The sequence below is a fragment of the Typopeltis vanoorti genome, chromosome 19, assembly GCF_054136105.1.
Source record: "Typopeltis vanoorti isolate ZY-2024b chromosome 19, IOZ_Tvanoo_1.0, whole genome shotgun sequence".
Taxonomy (NCBI): domain Eukaryota; kingdom Metazoa; phylum Arthropoda; class Arachnida; order Uropygi; family Thelyphonidae; genus Typopeltis; species Typopeltis vanoorti.
Window position 1 is genome coordinate 56683335 of NC_143567.1, and position 12033 is coordinate 56695367.

A 12033-nucleotide genomic window follows, 5' to 3' on the forward strand; every position below is an offset into this window, starting at 1 on the left:
TTTCATGCAAACGTCTGTTTCACATCTAGCCTATAAACTCGTCATGGGCAGTTCCTTTGTCACACACACACACACACACACACACACACACAGCTCAACAAACTATGCCTTAAATTCATTCACTGTCTCCACACCCACCATGCTCTCAAGTGATGTATTCCAATTAGCCACCTCTCTCTCTCTCTCTCTCTCTATTTCTATACACCAAAACCTATGCCCCCACTATCCTGCTCTCATCCTCCTTTTGCAGCTTCCAGAGATGGTCTTATGTTCTGTCCATATCTTCCTCCCATTCTTTGAAAAACCTCTTCCACATTAATCTGGTAAAAATCCCTTTTCCACTTATATGACTCAATATCCCCCCCCCCACTCCTATTCACCAGACTCTTTGGATTACATTTCCTCTCTCTCTCTCTCTCTCTCTCTCTCTCTCTCCATACACAGTGTTCCAGAGATGAGAAACTACCTTAGTCAATTGGCTCTAGACCCTTTCCTATTTGGAAAACCTTCAACTAAACTATGCATTAATGTTATTAGTATTATTATTATGCTGCTCATATTGTTTCGCTTTCTAGAGCTCCAATAGATAAAGAACATACTAAAGAGATAAAATGTGAACTAAAGGCTATGAAGTCTGTAACTCAAAAGAATCAACAATTCTCTTTGCCTTTTCCTGGTGAGGAAATATCCTCAGCATTTCAAAATATAAAAATGGGGAAGGCTCCTGGATTTGATAATATTCATAATGAATTTCTGATACACTCTGTACCTTATGCAAGATTGTGGCTGGCTAAGTTCTTTAATGATATACTTGAAAGTGGCTGTGTTCCTAAAGAATTTAAAAGGACAAAAATCATTGCTGTGTTAAAACCAGGTAAGCCAGCAGACAGAACTGAAAGCTATCACCCCATAGCACTTTTAAGTGCAACCTACAAATTGTTAGAGAGACTAATATCAAATAGGATCAGTGAGAAAATTCTGGAACATGTTCCAATAGAACAAGTGGGGGTTCAGAAGAGATCGCAGCTGCATAGATCAAGTTCTCAGCTTAACAACTTACATTGAAGCAGGATTTCAAAGATGCCTGAAGACTACTACAGTCTTTATTGACTTAACAGCGACTTACAATACTGTTTGGAGGGAGGGACTCATATATAAGTTTCTTAGGGTCATCTCCTAAACAAATTCCTGTGTGATCGATATTTTAGGGTAGTCACCAGAGGAAGCATCAGTAAACAGAGTGCTTAAGAATGGATTACCTCAGGGCTCTGTGCTCGCACCACTGCTTTTTAGCCTTTACATCGCAGATATTCCTGAAACAGTCAACAGGAAGTTTGCTCATGCAGATGATCTAGCTTTGGCTATCAACGACAAGTCTATAAAAAGAACTGAAGAAATATTGACAAATGATCTGTCAGCTTTATGGCAGTTCTATAAAAAATGGAGATTAACACCAAATTCTGATAAAACTGAATGTTCTTGCTTTCACCTGAACAATAGTCTTGTAAATCAAAAACCAGAGATATATGCTGATGGAAGAATAATTTCACTTAATCCAACACCTAAATATCTGGGAATAACTCACATATAAACAACATATGATTAATATCACTGCTAAAGTTCGCACCAGAAATAACATAGTTCAGAAGCTTTGTGGTATGGTGCTCCTGTCTGGCTCAATAGTTACCATGTCAATAAACTAGATGCTCAACTTAACTCCACTCTGCATTTAATAATGGGTTGCATTAGGAGTACACCCTTACAATGGCTCTCCACTTCGAGCCACATTGCTCCTCCAGAACTGCGATGACAGGAAGCCTTGTTTCATGAATATAGAAGAATTTTACCCCCCCCCCCCCACCCCCCCCCCCCCCCACCCCCCCCCCCCCCCACCCCCCCCCCCCCCCACCCCCCCCCCCCCCCACCCCCCCCCCCCCCCACCCCCCCCCCCCCCCACCCCCCCCCCCCCCCACCCCCCCCCCCCCCCACCCCCCCCCCCCCCCACCCCCCCCCCCCCCCACCCCCCCCCCCCCCCACCCCCCCCCCCCCCCACCCCCCCCCCCCCCCACCCCCCCCCCCCCCCACCCCCCCCCCCCCCCACCCCCCCCCCCCCCCACCCCCCCCCCCCCCCACCCCCCCCCCCCCCCACCCCCCCCCCCCCCCACCCCCCCCCCCCCCCACCCCCCCCCCCCCCCACCCCCCCCCCCCCCCACCCCCCCCCCCCCCCACCCCCCCCCCCCCCCACCCCCCCCCCCCCCCACCCCCCCCCCCCCCCACCCCCCCCCCCCCCCACCCCCCCCCCCCCCCACCCCCCCCCCCCCCCACCCCCCCCCCCCCCCACCCCCCATAATTTATAGTATAACCAAGTGGAAAAACTTTCAACAGCTATCTCTAATCCGAAGTATTTTAATAATTAGAAGAAGTGACACCTTTTGGTTACTCGTATATGAAAATATGGCTTCTACATTATTTAAATCTTGTTAAATTCTGGAGACAACTGCTGTGTTATAGTAATAACTTCAGTTGAATATAAACTGAAATTTCATGAGTTTTGGCACTCATATATGAAAATATGACTTCTGCATTACATCAACCTTGTTATCACCTCTGGTCAAAATCAGTCTGGGTAGTGACCTTCAATAATGCATAGCATTATACATGTCCATAAGGATATGTGCTTTGCATTATGGGATACTAAGGCAAGTGATGTGAAGTCATTAGCTTTTTTATATGAGTTGCCTAGTCCTGAAAATACTTTGGGTGCAAACTTTGTTTGCTTACACTTGGATAAAGGATTAAACCGATAATATAATTTCTTGGCATCTTTAATTTATAGCATGGCTTTGTTAAAGGTAGGTCCTGCCTCAGTAATTTATTCACAAGGCATTCCAATCATTCAGAACTCTGCATACCAAAAACCTGTGTTTTACTCCCCTGCTCACAACCTCCTTATACAGCTTCCAGGGATGATCTCTAGTCTCCTGATCTCTTGCCATTTTCTGTAAAACCTCTCCGACATTGATCCTATAACAACCCCTTACCAACTTGTAGGTCTCTATCATATCACCCCTCCTCCTCCTGCTATCCACTAGACTCTGCAAATTGCATCTTCTCAACTTTTCCTCATATTCAACATTCCAGAGTTCAGAAACTACCTTAGTCAGTTGCCTCTGGACCCTTTCCAACATCTGTTTGTCCTTTTGAAAACCAGGTGACTAAATCTGTGCACAGTAGTCGTGTGGCTTAATCAAAGCCTTATACAATGGAACAAGAATCTCCTTACTTCTACAAGTCAGTGTCCTCCTTATGATTCCTAGAATTCTTTGTGTTGTCCTCACAATTTTGGCAGTGTGTCCCCTAAATTTCAGATCTTTATCTATCATCCAAAGATCTCTTATTTCTTCTGCCTCCAACAATATATCCCCACCAAACATAAATTCTATCTCCCATCTTTGTTTCCCAAATTTTAAAACCTTACGTTTTGCAACATTGAACTCGCATCCCCATTTCCATGCCCATTCACTCAATTTATTCAAGTCTTCTTGTAAGGCCACAACATCTTCTTTACTCTTCATAGTTGTCCCAACTTTGCATCATCTGCAAACAACTGAATATCCTCATCCAAATCTTCGCCAATATCATTCACATACAAGTTAAACAGCAATGACCCTAAAACAGACCCTTGAAGCACACCACTAGTGACTTTTCTTTCCCTGGATATTGCTTCCCCATACACAACTTGCTGATACCTATCAGATAGCCAGTCTCCGATCCAATGCACTAATCTAATATCCAACCCCATCCACTGTAATTTGACTATGAACTTATCATATGGTAATCTATCAAAAGCTTTTGCAAAATCTAAGTATACTACAGTGTATCCCTCTTCTCGGTTCAAGGAAGCCATCACCTTATTGTAATAAGTAAGTAGATTACTAAAACATGATCATCCTTTAGCAAAATCCATGCTATTCATCAAAGATGCCATTGTTGCCAACCCAATTCTGGATTGTGTAATTTGAATCTTATAGTAACATGACAGTAAAATTGGATAAGGAAATAGCTACGTCATGATACTTCATGGAAAACCATTACACAAGTTGGAGCAAATGGGAATGAATGTGAGGCTGGTGGCATAGATAAGGGGATGCAAAGGACAATGGTTGTCAATTCATTTTTGTAAAATGTAAGGTAATGCACTTCGAGTTGAAAAGATTACACACTTTGTATCATATTAATGGTACTAGTTTACTGGAAGTTGATGGAATGGCAAGGGCTGGTGGTGATGGTGGATAAAGATTTGAAATTCAGAGGACATATTGCAAGAGTTGTCAAAATAGCTCAGAGGATTACTTGGATGCCAAAGAACAGATAGGAAGCTTATTGTCTCTCTTTATGATGCCATTATTTGGTTACATGCATTTATTGAGGATCAGGAGGTGGTGGAGAGGATTCAGAGACCAGTGACCAAGCTAGTGAGAGATCTGTGGAATGTTCCCTATGAAGATAGATTGAGGGGTGTGTGGGTTACAGAGGGGGGGGGGGGTTATAGGATAGAAACTTATATATTACTAAAGGGAATCTATCTATAAGAATGTCACAGAAGAAATTTTTCAATGCATGGAGAGTAGGCAGAAAATAAGGGATCACACTTGGCAGTTGTCTAAGAGTGTCATTAGTAAGAGTGTGCGGACTAGGTTCTTTACTTGGAGTGTAATAAATGAGTGAAATGGATTGCCAGAGGTAGTTGTGAGCACCCCAACATTAAATAGTTTAAGGAGATGTTGTTTAATTTTGACCATATATATCAGAATTATAAGTAAATAATTTTATATTGACTTATTGCTAATATTTCGCTGCTGTTATAACCAGCATCTTCTGAGTACAAAAATAGTACTGAGATGTACAAAACAGTACAAAGTTTGTCACAGTACGAGAGACTACAACAACAACATGGTGTAACGAAGGGACTAGTTTAACAAACCTATAGCAACAACACAAAGACTAAAGTCCTCATTACGCACCCTCTATCTAAAAAAAAAAAAAAAAAAAAAAAAAAAAAAAACAGAGAGAAAAAGCAGGTACTAGTTATGTCTTAAGATGACCGTCTTCCAAATCTTAGGTAAATTTATACAGCCATATTTGTTGAGATTCGGAATATGTTTCAAGCTTCTGTTGCTTCTAAGAACAATCTCTCTGACTTGTGAAAGCTTCTGTGCAGTACTTTTGTTTTCTTCCAGTTGATCCTGTGTGCAGGGGTATCCAAAGCATAGTCTGCTAGGCCTGACTTGCCATAGTGATAGTTCCGGATGTATCTTTTATGTTCACTGATGCAGATGTCTACAGTTCTTCCTGTTTGACTGTAGTAAGCTTGATCATACGAGCAGAGTACTTCATAGACTTCTGGATGTGATAAAGGAGGAATGCTGTCCTTGGGTGAACAGATGAGAGTTGCTAATTTGACACACGGTCTGAATACAGTGCATAGTTGATGTTTATTGAGAATTCTAGATATCTTTTCCAATGTGTCTTTAATGTATGGAAGTGACTGTTTTGTTGTGGTTATCCGTGGTGGATAGTGGGAGGGGTTTCTTAGGAGCATGCCAGTTCAGCAGCAAGAGCATAGTCATTGGAACAGATTACTCTTGCTCTGTGGTTAGCATTTTTAAGATACCATACTGTTGAGAAGGGTAATGGTATGATTGTTTGTGTAAATATCTCCCTGTATGTGTGGGTTTTCTGAAAACTGAGAATGATTATTATTATTATTATTATTATTACGGGTATCTCCATGGAGTCAGTAGACTCATCGCGGGAGACCCAAACTAGCAAAACAATATCTGTCATATCTCTTCTTGAATTCATTTACAGATGAAGAGCTCACAACAAAGTCAGGCAATGAATTCCACTCATTCACCACCCTCCAGGCAAAAAACCTTGTTCTGACACCTTTGTTAACCACACTCTTCTTTAATTTCCAGAGATGACCTCTTGTTCTTCCATCACTATCACACAGCTGAAACATTTCCCCTGCATCAATCCTATAAAAACCTTTTAGTAATTTGAATGTTTCTATCATATCCCCTCTTCTTCGCCTATCAACCAATCTCTGCAATCCACAAGCTCTCAATCTATCAATGTAGGGAGCATTTTTTATATCGCTCACCAACTTGGTCACTCTTCTCTGAACCCTCTCCACAGCCTCCTCATCTCCAAGGAATCCAGGTGACCAGACCTGAGCACAGTAATCCAAATGTGGAAGTATCAATGCTTTATAAAGGGGAATAATAACCTCTTTATCTCTGGATGTCAGTGTGTTCCTCAACAACCAAGTAATCCTATGTGCAATCTTGGACACCTTAGCAATGTGTCCTCTGAACTTCATCTCCTTATCTACCAATACCCCTAAATCCCTAGCCTCATCAATCTCTTGGAGTACCTTTCCATCGATGTAGTACACAGCTGGTAATCTTTTAATCCCAAAATGCAAGACTTTACACTTTTCCACATTGAACTGACATCCATTTTCTTTTGCCCATTTTACCAGCTTATTTAAATCCTCCTGCAAACTTTCAACATCAGCTTGATTTTTTATTGCACTACACAACTTTGCATCATCAGCAAACAACTGAATATCTCCCTTTAAGCCGTTTCCTATATCATTTATATACAAATTAAACAACATTGGCCCAAGCACAGAGCCCTGAGGCACACCACTGGTCACCTGCCTCATTCTGGACTCGGCTCCTCCATACACCACCTTATGGTATCTCTCCCTGAGCCATTCTCCTATCCATATCACCAATTTAATATCCATTCCCATCTGCTCCAATTTGAGTAACAGTGTTCTATGGGGTATCCTGTCAAAAGCCTTAGCAAAATCCAGAAGTACCACTGTGTAGCCAGTTCCTTTGTCCAACTCTGATGTTATTCTATTATGGATAGTTAATAGATTGCTAAGGCAGGATCTACCTTTAACAAAACCATGTTGGCCTCTATAGAGTATCATATCCTGATCCACCCATTCTTGAATTTTGTCTTTAACCAACTTTTCCAATACTTTTACCACTACTCCTGAGATGGTGATTGGTCTGTAATTCCATACTGCAGTTTTAGAGCCACCCTTATGCAAAGGAACCACTTTGCCTAACTTCCACTCCCTAGGGACCATACCAGAGTTCAAACTTAAATTAAATATCCAGGTAAGAGGGGTTGACAATTCATTTGCACATTCACGCAACACCCGAGCTGATATTCCATCTAAGCCTACCGCAGTGTTTGCATTTAAGTTTCGCAATATATTTAATACCTCTGATTCTTTAGCTTCAATTCTCACATTAGGTATTGCTATAGGTATAGAGATATCCTCACTTGGGTGATAGACTTTTGAGAAGTGATCACTCAGTAACTCGACTATTACATCTGATTTTGTCACCTCAATACCATCAGCACCCACTAAGGTTATCCTTCCGAAGTCATTCTTCCTCTTACTTGCCACATAGCGGAAGAACTCTTTGGGATTACCCTTGATCTCTTTGGCTAAGGTCTTCTCATAATCTGATTTAGCTTTTCTTACTATGCTGGTAACCTTCCTAGCTTGAGCCTTGTACTGCTCATGGGTGTCCTGATCGCCCTTCTCCTTGTAAATTCTCCATAACATTTTCTTTTTTTGTAGTTCAAGCTTGATACTACTGCTCATCCATCTAATGCCTGCCTTGTTTGACCTCCTGACCATGGGGACACAATCTGATATTGCTTTCCTCAGATACCTGCTGATTTTATCCCAAGCACTGCTAACATCTTTCCCTTGCAATATGTTCTGCCATGGGATGGCTGCAAGCTCACTCCGAAGCTTGTTATAATTGCCTAACCTGTAGTTTCGTACATACCCCTTCTTAATAGAAAAATCCACAGATTTTGCAACCTCCCAAGTCAATACCACATGATCGCTTTCACCAACTGGAGGTAACGAGGTCACCTTACTTAAGCATATAACCTCTGAACCAATAACCAGGTCCAACACTCTCACACCACGTGTCCCTTCAGTTACGTGCTGTTTCAAGTAATTATCTCGTAGCAGATGTATGAACTCCATTTCCTTTTTGCTACGTGATATTTCCTCCTTCCAATTGATATCACCATAATTAAAATCCCCCATAATAATCACTAAGCCTTCACTCATTGCACTAAGTTGCTGATGCATGAATTCAATATCTCCCCCTGTACTCCCTGGCCTATAGCAGCATCCAACTGTATATTTGGTTGCGTTGGTCACTATTTCGCACCAGACTGCCTCAAATGAACTCTCATTCACATGTCTATCATCAAGATATACTACTTTCTTTGGCTGCAACACATCAGCTATCATCAACAGTACTCCTCCTCCTGTTCTATCTTCTCTATCCTCCCTGAAAATACTGTACCCATCACATTCAATTCCAGTGACCACATCTTCTGCTGACAGCCAAGTTTCACTAATGCCTACAACTTTTGGTGAGATTTCACTGACTAATGCCAAAAATTCTTCTCTCTTATTTCTAATGCTTCTAGCATTGGTATACAAAAATTGCAGATTCCCTCTAGATCTTGTACCGGCTTTAGAACTGATATATAAGTCACTAACTACCGTAGTCCTATGCCGATTTTTTTCCCCTCTCTTCTGCAATTTATTCTGCCTATAAGGATCAATAAATACACAATCAGTGCTAAAGTTTCTCTCTCTTACACTCAACCTTTTCAATATTAGTTTCCCTGCCCAATAACTTCAACCTGTTCAGAAAACAATAAATTCTTCAATCTCTTATGTCCTTCCATGTTAAGATGCAGTCCATCTCTAGCATACAACTGCCTTTTTCCTTCAAACACACTCCAAACATCAACAAACTCCAGACCTCTTTTTCTGCACATTCTTGCAATCATATCATTCATTATCATTGCTCGTCTACTTAACTCGTAATTGTCAAAACGAGGCAGCACACACACTATTCTCCCATTGACACTTTTCCTCTTCACAATATCTAATAATGTTCTTAAATCTTTTCCTACCCGATTTATACTACCTCTCAGGTCATTCGTACCCACCATAACTATCATCTTGTCTGTTTCATGCCCTCTCTTTATTGCTAAAGCCACTCTTTCTATTGTACCATCAGCCAAGCACTCCTCATGCATACCACTCTCCATACCCTTAATCATAGAATCACCATATATTTTACCACTATTAACTTCATTCAAGTTCACACTCATGGACTCATTCTCTACACTATTCAGCATGACTCTCCCAGCTTCATTACTCAACTCTCTATTACTTACCCCCCCACTCTCACTACATCTCATTTCTTCTTGGCTACTTGTGGTTTTATTATGTTGACTCCCAATCACTCCCATACTATTTATTACTGAATCATTCACCAAAGACTCACCCAAATAAGGAACCATCAGGAAGGGCAGATAGTTATTAACTTCCAGTTCCATTGTAAAGTGGATTTTTGGATGTTGGCTATTTAAATGCGCTAAGAATGTATCCATTGTGCCTGCACCATGTGGCCAAATAGCAAGCACATCATCATCATAGCGTAGCCAAAGTGTCGGTTTGAGAGTGGCTGTATTGATAGATAGTTTTTCCAGGTGTTCTATGTAGAAGTTGGCTAAGGGTGGAGCCCATAGCTGTCCCATCTAATTGTTTGTATATTTTCCCTTTCCATGTGAAATATTCTGCATGTATTGTGAATTTAAATAGTTCAAATATATCAGGGGGTAAGTGTGACTTTAGCAGATTAAGGGTTTCAATTAGTGGTACATTTGTGAATAGTGAGGTGATATCAAAGCTCACCATTAAGCCTGAGTTTTTTAAGGTATGGTGTTCTAAAATACTTTTTTAGGTGGGCAGAATTTTTGACAAAGGAGGGAGAATTGTTTGTGTGAGTGGCTAGTAGCTTAGCTAAATGTCTAAGGTACTAGCCACTCTAACAAGGTATACCCTTACACCCTATTGTAGATAGTATAAACAGTCCCCAGTTTATATGTGGGGACTGTTTATACTATCTACAATAAGGTGTAAGGGTTTACCTTGTTCGTGAATTTTTGGGGCTCCATATATCCTGGGTGTTTTAACATGGAAAGGCTTGAGTTTGTTTACTGTTTCTTTAGGCAAGGAAGTGACTTTTTTTTCAGTAATTTATGCACCTTATTCTTTTGTGTGTTGTGGGATTGCGATCTATAATTTTGTATGTTGAGCAGTCTTGTAAAAGTGTGTGCATTTTGTTTTCATATTCTGTTGTGTCCATCACCACAGTTACGTTCCTTTTGTCTGCTTTTGTTATGATAATCTGGTTATTATTGTGTAACTCTCTTAGAGCAATGATTTCCTTATGAAGGATATTATTTCTGGGAGGCTTAGACTGGATTAGGATGTTGGCCACATCTAAATGTATGTTATTGGCTATGGATGGAGGCAGGTCGTATATTTCCCGTTCGATGGATCCCATTATTTCATTATTCTGGCTTTTGGAACGTGTTTGGGAGTAACGGCAAAATTGTGCCCCCGACTTAAAGCACTAACGGCTTCTTTGATTAAGGTGAGTAATGATAAATTCACAACGATGCGATCTTGTTGTAATTGCGGTCATTGTGATTTTCAAAATTTTTCTGGTGCTGGTTTTTGACTGTGATGAATTCTTTTCTGGACATGGCATCGGTGATGTTGTCTAGAAGCTCCCATAGTTCTGTGTTTAAAATATTATTATTATTATTATTATTACGGGCAACTCCAAGGAGTCTTTAGACTCATCGAGGGAGACCCTAAACACGATGTCAACAACTATTCAGCTTCCACACAGTATCTATCATACCTTGCCTTGAACCCACTCACAGTCATGACACCCACAACAGACTTTGGCAACTTATTCTGCTCATTCACCACTCTCCATGCAAAAAACCTAGTTCTAACACATTTGCTAACCACACTCTTGCCCAGTTTCTATGGATGGTCCCCTAGTCCTCCCATCACCAGACCTGTTCTGAAAAATATCCTCTGAATTAATCTTATAGAAACCCTTCAGTAATTTGAATGTCTCAATCATATCACCCTTTTCTGCCTATCAACCAATGTCTGCAACCCACAAATCTTCAACCTGTTCTCATAAGGTTCATTCCATAGAATTGCTATCATCTTGGTCACTCGCCTCTGGATCCTCTCTTCCTCCTCCCCATCAAGAAGAAACCCTGGCGCCCAGATCTGGGCACAGTAGTCAAGATGGGATCTTATCAAGGCTCGATACAGAGGAACAATAACTTGCTTGTCTCTGCTCGTCGAAGTATTCTTCAGTAACCAAGTGATTTGATGAGCTGATTTAGCCAATTTTGTAATGTGCCCCCTAAACTTCAACTCCCTATCCACCAACACCCCCAATTCCCTCGCTTCGTCAATCTCCTGAAGCACAGTTCCACCAATGTGGTATACTGCTGCTAATCTTTTCACCCCAAAATGCATAACCTTACACTTTGCCACATTAAATTGACATCCATTCTCCTTAGCCCAGTCCCCCCAATCTATCCAAATCATCTTGCAAAATTTTGATATCATGTGCATTCACTATTGCTCTACCCAACTTTGCATCATCAGCAAACAAATGAATAGTTCCTCTCAGATCCTTTCTGATATCATTAATGAACAAATTAAATAGTAGTGGTCCAAGAACAGAACCCTGTAGCACACCACTAGTCACAGGCCATCTTTTGCACTCTACTCCTGAATAAACTACTCTCTGATATCTCCCTGTCGACCACCCTCCTACACCTCTCACCAACCCTATATCCATCACCATATGCTGCAGTTTGCTGATTAGAATTCCATGTGGTATCCTGTCAAAGGCCCTAGCAAGGTCCAGTAGTATGACTGTAAACCCATTACCCTTATCTAGCTCAGCCATCACTGTGTTATAAAACGTGAGCAAGTTACTGCGGCATGATCTACCCTTCACAAAACCATGCTGTCTCCCATACAGTATCCCACTATCATCTATCCATTCCTGT

The 12033-nt window shown here is 41.4% G+C and overlaps 1 protein-coding gene across 1 annotated transcript in view; it reads left to right on the forward strand.

Moving 5' to 3' along the window:
- Positions 1 to 12033, forward strand: part of LOC150096139 (mitogen-activated protein kinase kinase kinase 4-like) — a 734047-nt gene that overhangs the window by 643147 nt on the left and 78867 nt on the right. The gene's annotated exons all lie outside the window — the stretch shown is intronic.